The sequence below is a fragment of the Thalassophryne amazonica genome, chromosome 13 (assembly GCF_902500255.1).
Source record: "Thalassophryne amazonica chromosome 13, fThaAma1.1, whole genome shotgun sequence".
NCBI classification, from domain to species: domain Eukaryota; kingdom Metazoa; phylum Chordata; class Actinopteri; order Batrachoidiformes; family Batrachoididae; genus Thalassophryne; species Thalassophryne amazonica.
This window is the reverse complement of record NC_047115.1, coordinates 24,907,799-24,930,179: the sequence shown is the minus strand read 5'-3', so window position 1 is coordinate 24,930,179 and position 22,381 is coordinate 24,907,799. Positions and strand designations below refer to the sequence as shown.

General features: G+C 41.1%; 1 long non-coding RNA gene across 1 annotated transcript in view; it reads left to right on the top strand.

Annotated features, from left to right (window-relative positions):
* LOC117523865 overlaps nt 1-22,381 on the top strand; it is a 59,589-nt gene that overhangs the window by 5,714 nt on the left and 31,494 nt on the right. The window contains exon 3 of the long non-coding RNA XR_004564634.1: nt 1,848-1,949. This is a non-coding gene — a long non-coding RNA (uncharacterized LOC117523865). The remainder of the gene's footprint in view (nt 1-1,847; nt 1,950-22,381) is intronic.

The following is a 22,381-nucleotide window of genomic DNA, read 5'->3' as shown; positions in this document are numbered from 1 at the left end:
ATAATTTGCAGTTGTTTAATTAATTATTAAGATCCTATTCTCTTAAGTACAATTTGTACATGTTCAATAAAACCCCTCTATCAATCATAAACAATATTTACGTTTTAATAGGTCTGCAGGACAGCGTGCGTGTTGAGTTAGCGGATGTTAGCGTGCATGCTAACGTCAGTGAAATGTCTTCTAAATCACTTAAGCAGTGTTATTAGGTTCCAAAAACAGCATTTTTGATTTTAGAAGCGTTTTTTTCTCGCTAGCTTTTACATAATATATGTTAAAGGTGTTACATTTAGCCAAAAACAAAGCAAAGTTAGCAGCTAGCGATACCAGAAAGTAACATCACCATGCTAACGTCTGAGAGATCATACTTGTCCAATCTGTGTCATAAGAATGTTTCCTGTGAATTTGAAGACTCTGGCAGTAATAGGACCGGACTTATGCTGAGCACAGACAGATAGACGGACAGATGAAAAGCCTTTGTAATACCCGTGGCCATATTTGATGGCCTTGCGTAAAAATCAATATGATGTTGGCAATATGAATTCACTCAGGCGATATTAATGCTTTGTGTAAACAGTTTTTAATGGGAGTTATAGAAACTAGAGGTGCTATAGGGCCGGATCAAGCATATAATGATGGCAGTGCTGAGAAACTGAGGTTGAACATGTAAGATTTTAAACAGCAAATGTTGATTTTTTTTGGGGGGGGGGGGTGGGGGGGTTTGATGGAGATAGTGAAACTCTAAGCAGGATGGGGTGATACAGCTGAATTGCGTCCCTCGCCACCTCCCCACCCACACATATGCACACATACCAGCATAGTCAATGTTATATGTGCAACAATATTTATTTTTAAATTGGAGCTATACTGGCAGAAAGAGGGCCCCTAATTATGTCCCCTTTGCTTGTTTACACTGAAGGAAATAAAGAAGGCAAAATGCTGCCCCGGTGTGATATTTTCCATGCTGCCATTCTGGAATCAAAGGTTTTCACATGGACAGTGTCGTATAAGATGTGTTGGAAATACAAGTACCTCAAAGAATGAGTATATGGAGATGTTCGGCTCTCCATCGTCAAGTGGCACTGCGCAAGGAGCTCCTTGCACTTCACTACCACCCCAAATCCAACCCAGTGTCAAGAGTTTTTTTTCATGCTCCCATCACAAAATTAGTCAAATTTTCATGACAGGGATTTTTTTTTTAAATTTTTATTTTACTATTACTAACCCTACCCATCCCCCTAACCATAACTAAAACCATACCATAATTTAATTTTGTGCACCCCTCACGGAAGGTATTAGAATGAATGCGTGCTCCTCTTACGAAAATTTAGCACTTTTCGTGACAATATCACGAACCAATAGATAATCATATATTTCGTGATGCTGAATCTCGACATGCTGTGAGATATGATAGCCCAAATCACAGAGATTTTGACAGTAGCATCTTCCTGTAGTCAGGTTGAGTCAGGTCATGTAGACTTTTTTACTTCCTTGAAAATGTTTCGCTCTTCATCCAGAAAAACATTTTCAAGGACCTAAACAAAATCTAGGAATTAAATGTGAAATGTTTGCAAGGAAGGAAACTGAACAAGTCCAGTTGACCTGACTCAACCTGAATACCATGACTTGGATGACTGAGAATCTCCACAGACATTTTCCTGTTGGTTAGCTGCTGATTTCTCCAAATCTTGTAGGTGGAGGTTCACACACATGACACGTCATCCATAAAATAAATAAATGAATAAATTTCACAGCACTGTCCCACCCAAGCCCCTTTTACACAGTACCTCCGCTGCTGGTATAACGGCATGACACTAATGCCTCCACTTCTGTTTGTGTGTTTTATACAGAATAACAAGGTGGAATAATGGTGTAGCATTGCCTTGAACAGGCTGTGTAAAAGGGGCTAATGACTGGATGTGGCCCTGGAGCAGTCAGAGGTCAAGTGGAAGGTCAGTGCAAACCTGATGGTTATGACATGACTGTGAAATCCCGAAGGAAGTGGCATACACAGAAACACACCTGCCTAATTCATGTAATATATGTTAAATGTCTTATGCAGTATTGTTGCATCAGTAGTATGCATGTTTATGTGTGATAATGCATATTATACTGGGGTGCATGCAATATACCTGCGCTTTGTGTGCCTGTTAGTCTGCACAGACAGAGAGGGAGAGTGAGGCCTGCTAACATGTGTGCTGCTCCACCACCTCCCCCTCTTTCTGGGTGATGCTTTGTGAACCTTCAAAGGCCCTGAGCAAAGAGACATGAGCTTTAATTGTTGTGCTTTATCAGGGGGATAAAGGCAGGATGGGCATCAATTTAGAATGCCTTTATTAGACTACAAAGTGTGACAGACTGACGAAGAGATAATTGGCAGAGAGGGGAAAGGAGGACGGGATGAAAGAGGCATGGATGGAGAGACATGGAGAAGAAATGTGGACAGAAGCACGTCTGGCCGGGTGTTTTTAAAACAGAAGTAGACAATGAAATTAATCTGAATCGGATAACCGAGTCGATATGTTTCACTTCATGTGCTGAGAATGACTGTTTGATTCGCCTCCAAAAGAATCGGCTTTGTTTAACAATTGATGCCTATCTCGCTGCATCTCACTGTGAACAAGTATTGTGTACATTTTAATTTAAAGACTATATTATTTTTGAAGGTTCTTTCAACTCTCTAAGAAAGTATGCAGGGCAGGTAGCACAGTGGGATAGAGTTAGACGACTAGTATATATTCCAGGGCTGATTCCGAGACACGCTACCTGTCTGTGTCCTTGGGCAAGACTTTTCTTCTGCATCGTCCCTGTCCATCCAGTTATAAATGAGTACCATCCTTGGCTGAGGAAGTAACCTAGTTGGCGTCCACTTCATGTTGTGGAATCTGGGGAGAAATAATGGTACCAGTTGACTTCATGACCAATATAGGACTTCTCCAATAAATATGTGCTGTAATAGACTGATGGCCTGTCCAGGGTGAACCCTACCTCTTCCCCAGTGACTGCTGGAATAGGCTCCAGACTCCCTTAATCCTTAATAGGAATACGTAGGTACAGAAATTGAACGTTTTAACTGTAAATTATCTACTGCTTGCCACTCCCCTATACCTTTGCTGGGCGGGGGGTGGAGGGGATACTTTCTCTTGCTTTCTCCCACATACTGTCTACATATTGCACAGCTAGCAGAGCAGCTCTGCAAGTGTGTCTCAACGATAAAACAGTTGTCAAGATATGTACTTTTGTGCTTGTCCACTGCATGCTATATCTGCTCCATTCAACTTGAGTCTACCACCTTTTTTGGGTTTCAGTTTGCTACACCTCAGAGTCTGCGGCCCTGTTATGTGGAGTCCCTCAAGGTTCTGTTTTGGGCCCCATTTTGTTTTTATTGTATTTGATCCCTTTAGGTAAGAGCATTCAAAGATTCACTGATGTTTCTTACCAGTTATATGCAGATGACATCCAGCTTTACTGCTCCTTTAAGCCGTCTGAGATTAAGAAGCTCGATTCCTTCCTCCATTGTTTAGTGGAAATAAAACAATGGCTAAGGAATAACTTTCTTCAGCTCAATGCAGACAAAACAGAGACATTGGTTATTGCCCCTGATGCCCATATTCCAGGTATTCAACAGTACTTGGGTGACCTGGGCCAGTCTGCAAAATCAAGTCTTCGAAACTTGGGTGTCATCTTTGACAAAGATATGTCTTTAGTACAGCACTGTAAACAGCTGACGAGGAACTGCTTCTTTCAACTAAGAAACATCTCTAAGCTCAGGAAAATGGTGTCACAAAATGATTTAGAGCTTATTATTCATGCTTTTGTGTCAACACGTTTAGACTGTTGTAACAGTTTGTTTTCATGTCTAAACAAGAAGGAGTTGCATCGACTGCAGTTGGTACAGAACTCTGCAGCGAGAATTCTGACACAAGCCAACAGGAGGACTCACATTTCCCCAATTTTAAAGGAGCTTCATTGGCTGCCAGTGTCCTACAGGATCAATTTTCAAATTTTGGTTTTATCCTTTAGAGCTCTACATAGTCAGGCGCTTTCCTATATCTGTGACCTCATCCAGCCTTATGCCCCTGCCAGGGCGTTGAGGTCTGTAGATCAAAATTTGTTGATGGTTCCACGCACCCGTTTTTCAACCAGAGGAGAGCGATTCTTCCAGGCTGTTGCTCCCAGGCTTTGGAATGGTCTCCTGCTCTCTCTGCGCTCACTGGACTCTGTTGACACTTTTAAAAGCCAACTTAAGACCTTCTTTTTTACACAAGCTTTTGCTTAGGTTTTGGGCTGCTATGCTATGTTTTTAAATGTCTTGGCCACTGTGTGGTGTATTGTGTGGTGTATTATGCTTTTTATGTTGTGAAGCACCTTGTGGCTCTTGTCTGTGAAAGGTGCTATACAAATAAAATTTACTTACTTACTTACTTACTTACTTACACCTGGTACCAAGGATGTGGTATATGGTCCTTTACCAGGTCCTGTTCATGGTACCATCTCATTTCAGTTCCGTGTGAGCTAAGGCGAGACCAGAAGGTGATGCAAAACCACTGTAGATTACAGACTGGTCAGAAAGAGTTGTCGCTATGACTGTATCATCACTGTGTGAGGCGAGAGACCAAAAAACAAAAGATCGTTAGGCAGGTCGTCCTGTCGGTACTCTACTATAGTGCATAAACTAGTATTCACTGATTAGTGCTTGTCATGTTCTTCTTTTGTGTGTTGGTATTAAAGATTACATCATGACAATTTCATGCGGTGTCACTATGACAAGTTTGGGGTACTGCAAGTGGTAATGGAAAGGAAGCATCCGGTACCAAAAGTGAGTTGAGTACAGTCGAGCTGAGCTGGTATCAGCCAGTGGAAATGCACCTAAATAACAGGGGTCTAAAACAAGCTGTTTCAGAGCTAAATTCTGCTAATAGCAGCATATCTTCCACATTCACAGACTGAGAATTGCAACTTTGAGGATGTTTAATATTCAATTCCACCCATATTTAAATATTAAAGGTAGTTCAATTCAATTTCAATTTATTTTCATTTATAAATATAAACGCAACACTTTTGGTTTTGCTCCCATTTTGTATGAGATGAACTGAAAGATCTAAAACTTTTTCCACATACACAATATCACCATTTCCCTCAAATATTGTTCACAAACCAGTCTAAATCTGTGATAGTGAGCACTTCTCCTTTGCTGAGATAATCCATCCCACCTCGCAGGTGTGCCATATCAAGATGCTGATATGACACCATGATTAGTGCACAGGTGTGCCTTAGACTGCCCACAATAAAAGGCCACTCTGAAAGGTGCAGTTTTGTTTTATTGGGGGGGATACCAGTCAGTATCTGGTGTGACCACCATTTGCCTCATGCAGTGCAACACATCTCCTTCGCATCATCCGTGAAGAGAACACCTCTCCAACGTGCCAAACGCCAGCGAATGTGAGCATTTGCCCACTCAAGTCGGTTACGACGACGAACTGGAGTCAGGTCGAGACCCCGATGAGGACGACGAGCATGCAGATGAGCTTCCCTGAGATCGTTTCTGACAGTTTGTGCAGAAATTCTTTGGTTATGCAAACCGATTGTTCCAGCAGCTGTCCGAGTGGCTGGTCTCAGACGATCTTGGAGGTGAACATGCTGGATGTGGAGGTCCTGGGCTGGTGTGGTTACACATGGTCTGTGGTTGTGAGGCTGGTTGGATGTACTGCCAAATTCTCTGAAACGCCTTTGGAGACGGCTTATGGTAGAGAAATGAACATTCAATACACGAGCAACAGCTGTGGTTGACATTCCTGCTGTCAGCATGCCAATTGCACGCTCCCTCAAATCTTGCGACATCTTTGGCATTGTGCTGTGTGATAAAACTGCACCTTTCAGAGTGGCCTTTTATTGTGGGCAGTCTAAGGCACACCTGTGCACTAATCATGGTGTCTAATCAGCATCTTGATATGGCACACCTGTGAGGTGGGATGGATTATCTCAGCAAAGGAGAAGTGCTCACTATCACAGATTTAGACTGGATTGTGAACAATATTTGAGAGAAATGGTGATATTGTGTATGTGGAAAAAGTTTTAGATCTTTGAGTCCATCTCATACAAAATGGGAGCAAAACCAAAAGTGTTGCGTTTATATTTTTGTTGAGTATATATAGCGTCAAATCAGAACAGAGTTGCCTCAAGGTGCTTCACACAAGTAAGGTCTAACCTTACTATCCCCCAGAGCAGCAGTGGTAAGGAAAAACTCCCTCTGAGGAAGAAACCTCAAGCAGACCAGACTCAAAGGGCTGACCCTCTGCTTGGGCCATGCTACAGACATAAATTACAGAACAATTCACAAAATGTAGATAAATAAGATTTTGTGCAATATTTCCCCTTTAAAAGATATTGCATAAAATTCTAATCATGATCTAAACACAGTTAGTCGTTCTGACTGGCAAGTGTGGACTTTTTTTTTGTTAAATAGTGGCATTGCTTGCTGTATGAAGATGTTTAAATATATCATCATAATGTTTTGAAGCATCACCTGAATTTAAATGTTTGCAGAGTTAAGAGTCAGATATTTGTTTGTGAATTATTCCATTTTTTAAGGGTTTGGATGCACTCGGCGCTCAGCCTTTCCTGTATTCCACAGCTTGTTAATGTGACTGTCTAATGTCGGCCTTTTTCGATTACATCTGTACTAATGTGTATTTCCTGATTATACTGTGGCAGTATAAAAGCTTATCTTCATTTTCAATCTGTGCTCCACACAACACACAAACTACTAACTGCATCATTCAGTTTTGATGCATGTTGAGAAACAAGTTGGGAATGTTGAGGAAAACGGTCAGAAATGTGAAAACCTGTCACAGATTGTTGTAGTGGAGAAGCATTTGATCCGTTGTTTGGGTTCACAGTCCCTACATGCGCTGTCACTCCCACAAATCACTCCCATCATTCCTGAGTTCACACACTGACTGTGCCGCTGCGCGCTCTTGAAGAAAGCCCCCGTCCTCTCCGTCCCTCTGACATGAATATATGAGTGTTTTTATGTGCGTACTGAAAAGGCATCGCTAAGTTAAGTGGCCTTGTTGAATTCTGCTTGGGCCCTAACGGCTTCCAGGGGGTTGCCGAGGGGGCGGCGGTGGTGGTGGGGGTAGATGAAGGAGAGGCCTGCAGCACCATGCCTAATCAGCCTTTCTCGCCAGGGTCAAGACTTTCTGTCTGGGTCCACAGTGCTCCCTGCCACCGAGGACTCGTCCATTCATGCGCACAATGTCCCTGTCAGTCCCGACAACACTTCCTGCCTCTGCTGGCTCCAGCCCTTGCAGGGATACACAATATTTCACAGCTCCCAACAATGGCCTGTCTGCCTGCACCCACCATATGGTTACTATGGGCCACAATATTGACACACATCACTAATTATTCAAAGAGCTCAGAGATGGAGAGAGGGAGAGGAGAAGATGGGAACGGAGGAAGACGTCTGTCAGTTTTCTGTATCAGCCGCAGTGACAAACACAAGCCACTGGTCCAACTTCAGGATGACTGGACGACACGCACTCAGCACACCTCTGTCCAACATCTGTCTGACAGAGCAGCTGTCACTGTCGATGATTACAGGGTTTTTTTTCCACATGTGATCCCGTTGCATTTTGGAAGCACCAACCAAGATGGACATGCTTTAGTCATTTTATTGTGGTGCATCTTCAAGAGGTAGCTCACCGGAAACTGGGAAACTGATAACAGCATTGCAAAAATTGCACGATCATAAAAGAAACTGAAGAAGAGATAAGAAAATATATACAGGGATCTACAGTATAACCAGGGTCCTGAATAGAGGACTCAGTATTCAAATATGTCTTACGTTTTTGGGTTCATGGCATGTGCACACTCCCTTTGTGCACCCAGCGTTGCGCATTGGCAACAGCTACATTGAATTTCAACAAGAAGATGGGACTGTGGCTGTCTGCACCAGGTGGGACACTTAGAAAAATGAATGATTAGGGAATGATGAGGAAGAGATGGACATGTTGGAGGAGTTGTGGTATGCAGAACTCTTTCGTTGCCAGAAAATTTCTCACTTCTAAATTTGCCATCGAAATAGCAAAGTACCAGCTGTTGGTGCACCTGTCGCTTAAAGGGAGTGACAGGTGGCATTGATTAGTTTATTTCATGTTACACCCAAACCATTCATGAAAAGTTTAAATACAACTTCTTTGTACACTGGTTTACTTTATGCCCAGATTATACACTGTGTAAATAGTAATAGTCTGTTTGGGCTTGTGTCAAATTCACTTGTGTTATATGCTTTTAGACCATGCTGCACAGATCAGCAGATAGGGCCCAAAGTGTTGTGTCCCTGTTCTTCTGACTAATTAAGCCCAGTCTGTGCCGCATTTGTTTCTGTTCTTATGACTACAGCCATGTGCAAGATGCTTCAAATCCAATTGAGAACCAGCAAGTGTACAAACTGTGAAACGTTTCGAGATGTATTGATTTTCATATTGCAAAAGTCAACATAGTGCATAGGAGTAAATAATTTCTGGATGCACTATATATACAGTTCTATTCAAAATAATAGCAGTGTGTTTAAAAAAATGAGTAAAGTTCAAAATCCTTTTAATAGCTTTTATTTCCATACACACAAATGCATTGGAAACACTGCATATTCTATTCCAAATCAAAACATGAAGAAAAATGTATGAAATTTGTTAAAAAATAATAGTGGGCTGTTCAAACAAAATAGCAGTGTGCATTTTTCTTTTTGTAGAAAAACAGGTGGCCCTTATTTAAGGGCGAATGCAGCAAATTTGTACATGCTGGTTGTTGTGCATTTCTCTCTGAACATCTGAGTGAAATGGGTCATTCCATACATTGTTCAGAAAAACAGTGTACTTTGATTAAAAGTTTATTGGAGAGGGGAAAGCATATAAAGAAGTGCAGAAAATGGTAGGCTGCTCAGCTAAAGTGATCTCAAATGCTTTAAAATGGCACCAAAACCACAAAGATGTGGAAAAAAAAATAGAAAACGACCATTTGAATGAATTGTAGAATAGCCAGAATGACAAAGACTCAGCCAATGATCAGCGTCAGGGTGATCAAAGAAGGTCTAAAGTTATCTTTGAATACTGTAAGAATTCGAAGATGCCCATGTGAAACCAATTTATGGGCAAGAAGCCCTGCAACATCCCATTGTTGAAAAAACAAGATGTGCTGAAGAGGTTACTATTTGCCAAAGAACACATTAACTGGCCTAAAGATAAATGGACTGATGGAGAAATGGACATTTTGTGGACTGATGAAAGATAGATTGTTTTTTTTGGGTCTAGGGGCCACAGAGAGTTTGTCAGATGACCCCCAAAACTGAATTCAAGCCACAGTACACTGTGAAGACAGTGAAGCATGGTGGAGCAAGCGTCATGATATGGGGATGTTTCTCATACTATGGTGTCGAGCCTATTTACTGCATACCAGGGATCATAGATAAGACATCAAAATACTGGAAGAGGTCATGTTGCCTTAAGTCAAAGAGGAAATGCACTTGAAATGGGTGTTTCAACAAGACAATGACCCAAAACGCACCTTGGTTCCAGACCAACAAGATTAATGTTCTGGAGTCGCCAGCCCAATCCCGGGACCTTAATCCAATGAAAACTTGTGGGGTGACATCCATCCGGTGAATCATCATGGGGCACAGCATTCCATATAGGTTTGGCTATCTGTGGTTTGTTTGCAGACAGTAGCACGGTTTTTGATTCAGATAGGGCGGGAGGGTACCCACATGTTCATAACCGAACGCTTCGCTAGTTTGTCTGCCTGTGTTCCAGCAAAGACTAGTCTCTGAAACAATTTTTTATTGTGGGTCAATACTGATGACTTCATCTTTCCCAATTTTCACAGTGGATTTTGAGTCCATAGTGATGGCAGTGCCTTCCTGTTTAATGTATATGTCATCATGTTTTTACCCATCATGTCTGTCAGGACATGACTGCCAATCTCTTTTAATTTGTCAACATTCACTGAATCGTGAGCTGTTACTCCAGTCATCAAGTGCTGAACATGTTCATACCTTGCAAACGGGTCTTGTGACTCAAGCAGACCCAGAATTTTCAGTGTATCTTCAGCGTCTCTGGATTGTCTTGACATGGAGAGGTCCTTATGCTGTTCACTCGTCTGGTAGTCCGTCCCTGTCAGTTCTTGTATGACATCATTTATCTTGGATGTGGTAGGGTTGGACAGAGCCCAAACGAGCCACTGTGTTTCAGTCATGCCCCTCCCCCACGTCAGTCCGCCTGTTGCTTTCATACTTTTCATCAAAACTTGTTCAATAACGACATCAGGAGACAATCCAGCCCAGTATTCAGCCGACCTAGGGACAACTTGAAGACCGCTATCTTTAAATTGTTTGTGAACTTCGGGATGTGTGATGTCCATTTGACGTGTCTTCTGGAGATATATGTTCAAGGATTTAACATACAAGTTATGTCCTGATGCGGCTATGAATGACATCATATCTGCCAGGGTATCCAGATGTAGATCCCAGTTACCAGTTCTCTCTGATCTGATGAATGCACGAACCGAATCTATCATATCCATGTATTGTAACCAGAGTGTCGCCGTTCTGTCATCTTTCATTCTCGCCTTCTCCTCCTGGACTCGTTGGGTTATGACTTCGAGTACTTCACCTCTGCCCCAGTTGCAGTAGCATTCATGACATCATCGTACAGATCTGAGGCTGCTGCCAGCTCGACGGGTAGGTCACTGTCATGATTTGTGGATTGCTCATCTGGATCCGATGGGTTAGTTTCCAAGTCCTCACCATCAGTAACAGCAGTGCTATCATCAGTCACCTCCTGCACCGCTTCCACATCTTCACCATCTTGTGTGGAAAATTATTTACCACTTTACTTTTTCCTTTCTTATTTCTGATTGTAAACCTTTACTACACTTATAAAACGCAACTATAGCATATATATTCTGAAAGTACAGGTTGTTCTGAAAAAAAGAGACATAAAACTTGATTATGGGATGCAGGGAGAGCTGTTAACAGCAATAATAAAACATTTATGCCAGGCGAGTGAACTGTTCAAAAAATGCCCTCGGACCCCAGAGGGTTAAAAAAAGGTTGCTCCACTGAATATATTGAGGTACATTTTTGTAAAATGATGCAAGGGGTTATTTGGACCAATAAAAAACACATTTCATTACTATTGCAATTTCTTCTGGGTTGGGCCTTTTTTGGCTATTATAAGGATATTGAGCTGTACTCACTATTTAAACACACTGCTAGTATTTTGAATACAACTGTATTTGAGCCTGTTTGTATAATTTTAACCCTATGTGGATTAGAGAAGATCCAAAATGATTTTTTTAAGTCATTTATGATGTATGCTGTTCAATCATTCCACCCTGGCAAAAGAATAGTTCAAAGACATCATTAAAAGCCCCAAATTACCATTGCATTTGTGCCCATGATGATTGTATTTAACTGTATTTGTAGAATTCCTTACACACTGCAGACATGTATTGAGTTGGAGGAGTTCAAAATTTTGAAGAAAAACAAACTTGGAATATGGATTCAAATTCAAAACCAAATGAAGGCAAAGCCACTGAGATCCTTTAGCTTGTGTAAAATTCTAATTTCTCAATCAAAGCAAGAGATTTTGAGTCAAGGAGGTCAGTCACATTTTCAGAAAGCTCATTAAAAGTTGTCTGGTGTCAGTTTATTTAAAGTATCTAACAAAACAAAACCAAACCCAAACTGTTTATGTGTTTACTGTGACTTTAAATTGAAAGGAGTTGCTGCTGGCCACACCCCCTGTCCTACAGATCATGTGAAAATGACTGGCTCAGTGGGTGTGTCCTACAAACATACATTACAGAACTCAAAATCGAGCTATTTCAGCTTCTACAAGCACACATATATAGAAGACTGTTAGGGTGTTTAACATGAAACCTCAGTAACATTTAGCCTATAAAACACAAATACAAATGGAGCTTGCTCGGTATGACCCCTTTAAGAGCAGACAAACATCAGTCTCTTTCCACAGAAGGGGCCAGTGAAATGAAATCACACATGTTGCATCCTGCAGAGGTGCAGGCACATGATGTATAATTAATCATGTAAGATCAGAATTTGTCTGCTGATGTGCTTCTGCATACACATACGTACAATACTTTATCCTCACTTTAGAAAGTTGGATCATTATGTGTTGTTTGCTCTACTGTGAAATTGTTGTCTGATTGTGTAATTGAGCAGCAGCGACTGTTGCAGTTTGTCATGTTTTACCAAAAGTTAAACGTGTCTGTGCAACATGCTGCACTGAAATAGTTTTTCATTACAGCCTAGGCAAAAGGGAATCTTTTCTAAAATCCTTTAACTATGTATTCTAATATTGAAAATATTGGCATTAGTTTCACATCCTGACCACCAATTGATGCAAGACATCAACCTTAAGAGGTCAAAGCAGCGGACGTCTGACCATTGGCTCCTTGTTTCAAATCCATGTTGGACAGAAAAATCACTAAGGACTCTTGGGCAAAGTCCTTAAGCCTCAAGTTGGTCCTGGCGTGCAATTGAGCGCATTGCATGGCAACACACTGACATCAGTGTGCCAGTGTGTAGGTAACTGGGTTAATCTGAAGCATCATTGTAAAACACTTTGAGCATCTGCTTCAAATAGAAAAGCACTACAGAAATGCAATCCGTTTAATCTTGTAATAAAAGGAGGCCAGAATAAGTACGAGGTCTATTAGAAAAGTATCCGACTTTATTATTTTTTTCAAAAACCATATGGATTTGAATCACGTGTGATTACATCAGACATGCTTGAACCCTCGTGGGCATGCAAGAGTTTTTTTCACGCCTGTCGGTTACGTCATTCGCCTGTGGGCAGTCTTTGAGTGAGGAGTGGCCCACCCTCTCGTCGATTTTTTTCATTGTTTAGGAATGGCTCAGAGACTGCTGCTTTGTTTGATCAAAATTTTTTCAAAAGCTGTAAGGCACAACTGAGTGGACACCATTCAATAAATTCAGCTGGTTTTCGGTAAAAATTTTAACGGCTGATGAGAGATTTTGGTCTGGTAGTGTCGCCGTAAGGACGGCCCATGGTGCCTGACGGCAATCTGCGCTTCGAGTGGCGGCAGCGTCTCGCCGTTTCAAGTTGAAAACTTCCACATTTCAGGCTCTGTTGACCCAGGAAGTCGTCAGAGAACAGAGAACTTTCAGAAGAAGTCGGCATGAGGAGTTTATTCGGACATTCCATTGTTAACAGACATTTTGTAATGAAAGAACGTGTGGGCAGAGTCGCATGTCGGGCCGGACCCGACCGCGGGGGGTCGCGACAGGAAAAACACCTCCGTTGGAAACCTTAACGGGCAAGTTGGAACATGCCCAAGCTGTTAAACAATTTTTCAGTTACTCACTTGTTGAAAGCCATCAAAAGCCGCCTGAATTTTACAAATGGTTTTCAACATGGAGGTGTTTTTCGTGTCGCGGCGCACACAGATTCGAATTTGCGCGCACGTCTTTCATTACAAAATGTCCTTAAACAGTGGAATGTCCGCATAAAGTCCTCTTGCCGGCCTCTTATGAATCTTCTCTGTTCTCTCACGACGTCCTGGGTGAATTAAGCCTTAAATTAGGATGTTTTCAGGTCGAAACAGACCGACGACGGCGCCTGGAAGCGCTGCGCGACGTCCCGCTCCATGGGAAGTCCTTACACTGACAGAAACACCCCATAATCTCTCATCAGCTGTTAAACTTTTCACCGAAAACCAGCTTAATTTCTCAAATAGTGTCCACTCGGATATTCCTCACAGGTCCAGAAAAAATTTTGATAAAGCAACGCGCGCCGTCTCGAGCAGCGTGTGAAACAAAGGAATTCAGCCGAGAGGGTGGGACCACATCTCACTCAAGGCCTGCCCACAGGGAAATGACGTCACCGACACGCGTGAAAAAACACACGCATGCGCACGAGGGTTCAAGCATGATTGGTGTAATCAGTCAAATCCATATAGTTTTTTAAAAAATAAAAAGGTAGGATACTTTTCTGATAGACCTCGTACAACTGACATTTTTGTGAAGTTTGCTGTAAGATTCCGAAATGCCATAACTTCAGTCCATCAGATTTACACAGATCGGGGTGGCTTGTCTCAGTCAGCAGTGAGATCTCCTCAGAAATGTGGAAAACCATGTTTTTAATGGTTATATTTCATGTAGAAAAATCTGTTTATGCATAAAATATTTATTTATATAAAAAATATGTTGCTTAGTTTTCAACGTACCTATGGGTCTTGTTCACAAGTGAGGGGACAATGGGGCATGAGATTAGCCAGAGAATCAGCGTGGCAGGAACGGTGTTGCATGCACTCTACCGTACTGTTGCGACAAAAAGGGAGCTGAGCCAAAAGGCAAAGCTCTCGATCTACTGGTTACTCTTCATTCATACTCTCACCTATGGTCATGAGGGTTGGGTCATGGTTGAAAGAACTAGATTGCCGGTACAAGTGGTCAAAATGGGCTTCCTCAGGAAGGTGGCTGTTGTCTCCCTTAGAAAGAGGGTGAGAAGCTCAGTCATCCATGAGGAGCTCAGAGCAGAGCCGCTCCTCCTTCGCATTGAGAGGAGCCAGCTGAGGTGGTTCAGGCATCTGGTAAGGATGCCCCCCTGGTTGCCTCCCTTGGGAGGTGTTCCAGGCACGTCGAGCTGGGAGGAGACCCAGAGGAAGACCCAGGACTAGGTGGAGAGATTATATCTCCACACTGGCGTGGGGACGCCTCAGGATCACCCAATCACAGGTGGTTAATGTGGCCCGTGAAAAGGAAGTTTGGGGTCCCCTGCTGGAGCTGTTGCCCCTGCGACCTTTTTCCGGAAAAGTGGTTGAAGATGAGTGAGTGAGTTTTCAACATCAAAATATTTTAAAGCAAATGCAGCTGCGGCTTGCTGCCGAAATTTCTGGATTTTAAGACCAATATAAAAGCTTCTGTGTCTGTTCCTCTACATTCTGTTACCCAGGTAAATATATAGTTTGACCAACGAAAAAATTGCTAGAAACGTTTTTTCAGCGGTTTCTGGTAGTAGTGGATGTAGAGAATATCATACTAAAAGTTTACTAAAATCCAACTTCCAGAAAGTTGTTAAATCCAAGATGGAGTCCAAGATGGTCATTGAAATCTGAAATTAGCTGCAACTACTTTACTATTCACTCAGGAATCATAATTTTGGGGACTACACCTAGGTTTTTGGAGGCAAGCAGTTCAGTCAGTGCAAGCAAATAACCACTGGACAATCACAAACTTTAAGATCTGTGTACCTCCAGTACCTTTTAATCTACACTCTTAATCTGAATTAGTTGAGTTTACTAGAAAATTGCGTGGAAACCCGTTGCCTTAAACCGCTTTAGTTTTTACACAAGCTAAAACTAATCAGGTTAAGTTGTATTAACAAATCACAGTAGTAGTTGCTACTCAAAATCATTAGTTCACATAAATGGTTTCTCATTGGTATATAAAATAACTATTTTAAGTTAAACATACGTAAACATATAACAAATAACATAATAAACATTATTAATCAATAGTTAAAACAATTTCTTAATATAAGTAATGTCTTCTCTTGTAATTTAATTAACTACTCCATCTTTATTTTGAGATTATAATGCATTGTTTCAACAAATGTGTATGGAAGGAAAGGAATTAAAGAATACTGTGGCAAGTGGTGTGGAAGAACAAGACGCTCTGAGCTTTTCTGCATTCTGCCGCAAGGAGGTGCCGTTTTATTTGCAACCCCAACAACACAGAAAATGGTGGAAAGCATCAAACGCAATACACTTTTCACTTATGGTGGCAACAGACACTTAACTAAACTTGACTAACTCAACTGAACTATTGAACACAATAAATCAGTAACACTAACCACACTATTAAACTAACAGGAAACACATTAACAACACTTAAAACTCTCAAAACCCTGTACTCCCATAATGCACTGCAGCATAACAGTTCACAGTCTTAGCAACCGGCCCTGCGATTGCTACAATACATTTAAATGTTCCAAAGACTTTTATTTAAAAAAATATTACGAAGGAAAAGTAAAAACAGGAAAAAATGCATTAAAACTGTACTGTAAAAAATGTGACAAACGTTTACTAAAAAAAGCAACAAAGTGACACATAATATAAATGAACAGATTTTAAGTTCTACAATTTTGTTTAAAAAGTATTTAATACATTAACTAAACCTAAACAAAAAAAATTAAGTGCATGTTAAAAAAAGCAACAGTTGAAATGTGTTTGATTTAGTAATAGCACACCAAATGATGAGTTATATTGCCAAAAAATAACTTCAGTTTAGCTGACGTGTTCTCACTGGACCACTCTTTGGGCGAAACTAATTTCCAGAAAGTTATCAACAAATAACTAACTTGAAGCCTACATTCCATTTTCTTTAAGTCAGTGTTTCTTTCAAAAACCCACAGCCAAGTGTACACTGCGTACAAAAAAAAAGAAGCAGCAGCACTTAAACACTAAGCTATTTTCAATTAATCGTCTTTTGAGCAGAAAGTTATGTGTTGCTCTCAAAATCCACAGGTTTTGAATTTGAGCACAGCAAGCCATGAGCAGAAGCAGCAGGATGACTGGAGTCTTCACACTTGACATGGTTGCTAGGTAGAATTTAAAATGGACCCCTCCCCTCCCTTACAGAAACTTAAGACAAAAAGTTAACTCTGCTTAACATGATCATTGCACCGAAAATTTCAGTTGAATAGTGCAATCAACTAATTTAGTTTAGTAATGAGAATGCTTTTTTACAAAACACGAAAGAATAATTATTGATAACTCAGAAATTTAAGTTAAAACAAAATCTGGGTTAAGAGTGTAGAAAAGTAATTTTGGGGTCTACACCCAGGTTTCAGGGGGCAGTGTAGTGACTATACTGAGTATCGTTAAATAACCTTTTGGCAATCAGGAAATCATGAAATTCAAGGTGGTACATTAACGTTAACGAAAGCTCATATTTGGTTCGACTTTGTTTAGGGTAGTCAGGAACATTCTGCCAAGGTGAGGAATTGACATAAGATGAACATTTAACGACTGCGGACATTGCGCCTTCACAAACACCATCTGGATGTTTGATTTTGAATCACAAAGTTGCAGCTGCAGCAGCTCACCACTATAATTACCTCAAATCTTTGTGTTTGGTTTGGTCACTTGAGTTGTAAATGTAAGGACAAATTAAATAGAATTGTAAAAATGGTGGGGAAAATTGTGGGAAAACCCCAGAAGACTCTGGCCCACATTTACACTGACAGGATGAGGAGGAAAGCTGAGAGAGTCCTGCCAGACAGCTCTCATCCTCTGTCCTGTCAGTTTGAGCTCTTGAAGTCTGGGAGGCGCTACAGAGCTCCTCTGGCCAAAGGTTCTTTCAAAAAATCTTTTATACCAAATGCCGTCACCATAATGAACTCAAAAAAGTGACCACTCCACAAATTAAACCTGAACTGCTTTACTTCTGTTTTAGTTGATTTTATTAGATCTTACTGTACGTTTTATTTATCTTACTAGGTCTTATTCTATTTCTTCTTTTACTTCCATGTATTTTATGTATCTTATTTTTGTTTTATTCGTGTGTTTGTATGAATGTTTTATGACTGTTTTTTGTCTTTTTTGTGCTGGTGAGCTAAAGACAATTTTCCACATCGGTGGACAATAAAGAATTATTCTATTCTATTCTGTTCTAATCTGTACACTTGTACTTCCAGATGATGGAGCAACTAGAGGCAATGCACCAGATCTGTAACATAAATTACTCAATGGCCTCCATGTAGTTCACCAAAGCAATCCATACTGGTCCAACTTAAGCTCAGATCTCATCATTGAACAGACATTGATGCGGTCGCTAAAGACATTGAGTGGACTGACACGTGGCAGTGGAATGACAGAGGAGCAGAGATCCCTATGTACTATGTCAACTACCACCATGGCAGTGTACAACAGGGCAATGCAGGAACTTGCTAGCCTCTCATACACCACAACAGATCAGCATAGAGAGCTGGCTGAAGCCAGGATGAATAGAGATGCATCAGACCAGGAAAAGATCAGTGCCAAGCTTACAGCAGTTATATTTTGGACTGCAGACCTTGTGGTTGGTCATCCTTGAGGCTGGAAGGAGGGGGAGTCACTCTTACATTATGCCACTGGTTACCCCTAGGCCTGGGTGTAACACTTACCTCCAAAAAACTTGGTGTAGACACCAAAATTATATTTCTAGAGTGAATAGTAAGGGAGTTGGAGCTACTTTCAGATTTTGGCAGCCATCTTGGATGCCATGGTGGATTTAACAACTCTCCGGAATTTTGATTTTGGTAGACTTTTAGTATGATATTCTCTACACCCACTAATACCAGAAACAGTTGAAAAACCTTTTCTCACAATTTTTTGGGGGTAGGTTGATAAATTTTCATATATTTACCTGCCTATGTCTGCACTCTGCAAGAGGAGGAGGAGGGAGGGGTCAGTGTGTTTGAGTGACTCACAGTGTGGTAATGTCACAGTGAGCATAGTTTTACAAACATTTTTTTTTTTACTTTTCTTTCAAAATCTGCTCTGAGTGTCTCTGTGTGTCCTCGCTGTGGTTAAACTAAAATCACAGCTGCAGACCCACGACATGTAAACAGCAAACACTGACGCTTTTTAATACACCTAAAATCTCTTTCTGAGGATGACATAAATTCCTTCTCAGTGACTGCAAACCAGGGGCGAATCCAGATGGAAATAGAGTGTTGTGGAGGGGGGATGTGCCCTCCACAAACCCCTTGATTAAAGGTCCACTTTTGAAAATATTTTTCTGCTACAAATTCTTATAATATTTATAATAGTAATTTTAACAACTAAAATGTTTAAATGAGTATTAATCTGGGCCTGAGTTTTTCTATAGTTCTGGACTAAGTTTAATTGATGAGTCACATAAAGATGCTTTTAGTTAATTAAACTTTTCTGCATAACTAAAGTGGGTTGTGAAGCAATATCTTTTTTAATGTAATGTCTAAGCTCAGCATTACTGGGTCCGTTTGGGGTTCTAATTTTAAAATCAAGTCAGTTAGAATGAGGGAAGCCAAAAAATATGAAAATGATTACGATTCTTGTGATTAGTAATCTTATCAAATAAACATGTAGGTTGTGATATCAGTTTGAGGTAAAGGCAAAGAAAAGGTGAAAATGTGCAAAAAGAAAATACAAATACAACACACATTAAGTAGCCCAACTAAATTGGGGCGGGGGGGGGGGGGGGGGGTCAGAGTGACAAAATAGTCATCAAAAAAACGTCCAGAATGCATTTCTGGACATCAAGCAAACCAAATTTTCTGGGGTCCTCACACCCCTGCTGACAACAATCCTCTTTCACCAAAAAAGAACTCCCCACCACACACACTGTTTTACAGTACTTCATTGAATTAAGTACTCTAAAACACTATCACATGATGTGATAGTGTAATTGACTAACATTTGACTGACAGTCTATATATATATATATATATATATATATATGGTGGTGGTAGCGTTTTTATTTGCAAGCTTAAGTTTGGGTTGTGTTTTTCTTTTCTCCTCCTCCCGGGGTTTGATGGGACGGTCCCCTGGGGAGGGGGGGGTGGTTTGGTTGTTTATGTTTGTCTTTTTTGTTTTATGACTAATCAGACTGAACATGGTTGGACAAAGGCTGACCGCACAGGTTTAAGAACTCCTGGCCACACCTGTGCTAAGTGACTGACAGAAACAAAGGCAAAGATGCAGCCAGAGGAGAAGATATCAACCGTTCTGTTAAATGAAGATTCTGTTGGAAGACGAATGCAGATACGGTTTCCAGCCATGGTCCCTGGAGGGGGGTGTTTCTCCTGGGCCAGGTTTGTGTGGTCGCCGGGAGGCTTCCCGTGAGGGTGGGGTGCTGTTGTGGCTGGCGTGCCTGGCTGGCTTTTGTGTGTCTTCTGTTTCTGTCTTTTGGTTTTCCTCCCAGGTGGTGCGCATTTGGGACTGAGTGGCTGTGTAGCTGAGTTTATCAGGACCTCACCCTGATCACCTGAGGCTGATCACGTGCAGCTCGTCAGGACTCACAGCTGTGGTGCATCTACACGGATTGGAACATGGTGCATTTAAGTCTGGAGTGCACAGTGTGTGTTTGCCAGAGACTCGACCTTGTGACCAGACGGGTGAGATCGTCGTCTCTAGAGCCATCTCCCATCAGTGGATGCAGAGAACGTCCAGGTTTGATGCATGGTCTGTGAAAGAGGAGGGGGTGAGGTCTCACGCTCGTCAGCACACTTCCTGAGGTACGTTTGGTTTTGTGACTAACATTTATACAGTCAGTAAATGTGGTGTCCCTCACACCTTATTATATTGAGCTGTATGTTGGTCGTTTGGGTCAGCTTCCACTGCAGTGGAGTTTTGTGAACAGGGTGTTCTATGCCTGCAGGGTGGGAAGCTGATTTGCAATTAAGCCAGGAAGTGTTTGCTGTTTGTACACCTTTGAGTGGTCTCTCTGTGTGTTGAGTGTGGACTCACATAATGATTTCTTCTTTCACAGACTCGGTTTGTCGCGGCCACCTGGGGGGTGTCGGCGGGGTCCTTGGGTCCGAACAGTTTTCTGGCTCTGGACCGTTAGCGCTGCTGGGAGCGCACCGCAATCCACCACGCCAGACCGCGCACTCTTTTGTTGTTTTCGTATCACTTCACTGTTATGTTTATTAAACTCTGTTATCCTTTGTACCGTGCTCTGCTTATTTCATACTGGGTCCTTCAAACGCTGGTCGGTTCTCCGGGCTGCGTCCGACACATAACATAACTTCTGAGATCTGATGGGATCAGAAGTGGTACAAAGTGACATGGATGCACAAACTTTTTTATTTTAATTTCATTAAATTCTTATTATTCTGGAACAGAAATATTTACTTGATATAATGGTAACTAGTTAATAAGTGGACCTCAGTGGCTGGAGAAGGTTAAGGTGACTTGATATTTCCTGTGTGGTTGCCATCCAGCACACTGGGCGAAGTTCTGCACTGTAGCGTAAACAGCAACATGTAGTACTGGCACATGCTCCCATACTTGATTTGACTTGTTAATAATGTTTGTTTGTTTATTTATTTGTTTGTTTATGTTCTTTTATTTTTTAAAATGAAACCAAACTAAAATATGTTGTGCTTGCAATAACTTGGTGTTTGTGAATGTTATCAAGATAAGAATTATCTAAATGTTTAGTCCTCAGCAACTGGACTTCTTGTTGAGCTTCAAATCCTTTACTGAGATTCACTATACCGATCAAGTCATTAATGGAGATTTACTCAGCCATTTTTGTTGTTGCTTAATAGAGATCAGTGCTTAATTAATTATGCATTCATGGCAGCACGTTGGCTTAGTGTTTAGCACTGTTACCTCACAGCAAGAAGGTCATGAGATCAATTCCCACCTGTGACCTTTCTGTGTGGAGTTTGCATGTTCTCCCCATGTTTGTGTGGGTTCTCTCCTGGTGCTCCGGTTTCCTCCCACTTCCAAAGACATGCAGGTTAGGTGGATTGGAAACTTTAAATTGTCCGTAGGTGTGTGTGTGTGCAGGTGTGGATGTATTTGTTTGTCTATATGGTCCTGTGACATCCCGCCTCACACCCTAAGATGAGTGAGTGAGTGTAATTATGCATTCATTAGCAGTAAACTATGCACTTATCACTTATCAAGTGCCTCATGAACAAAGATTAAATGTGTGTAAGATGCTGTTATGAACACTTTTATAGTCTTATAACACATCATAATATTAATAAGCATTTTATAAGGATTCATAAGATTCATAAAAATAATACGGATAAAAATGGATTAATCAAAATAATAAAATGACAACATAAAAAAGTGGCAAACATGAATAATAAAATGTCACAGCAAAAAAGTCACAGTCTTACTTGGTATTAACACCTTTACGGCGTCAAATCTCACGCGTAATCATGTTCTCACTGGGGAGGCCGAGATTTCGTTGTCAGTGGAATGGACACTGCGTCTTATGGAGGTGAGTTCAACCAAAATATGTATTTAGGTGTTAAACTAAGATAACTGTGAGCCTTTAATGTGAGTTTTATTTTTTTAAAAAAGCATGTTGCTGTTAGGGTTGCGTGTCATAAACCGATTCTTTTCGGGTAACCTTAAGAAATAATTTGATCCATCGACATCAATAGCCTTTTTGCTTCACGATTCCCTTATTGGTCCTTCAAAGTGACTGTTGTTTTTGTGGGCATTTGTCAGGAAAATTATCATTTCTCTACATTAATTACAGACCCTGCAGCGGGTCTCTATAATCAACCATTTCTGCAGCACAGCTTTACTTTGAACCTTGAACCAATGAATCAGTGCTTCGATCTTCGAT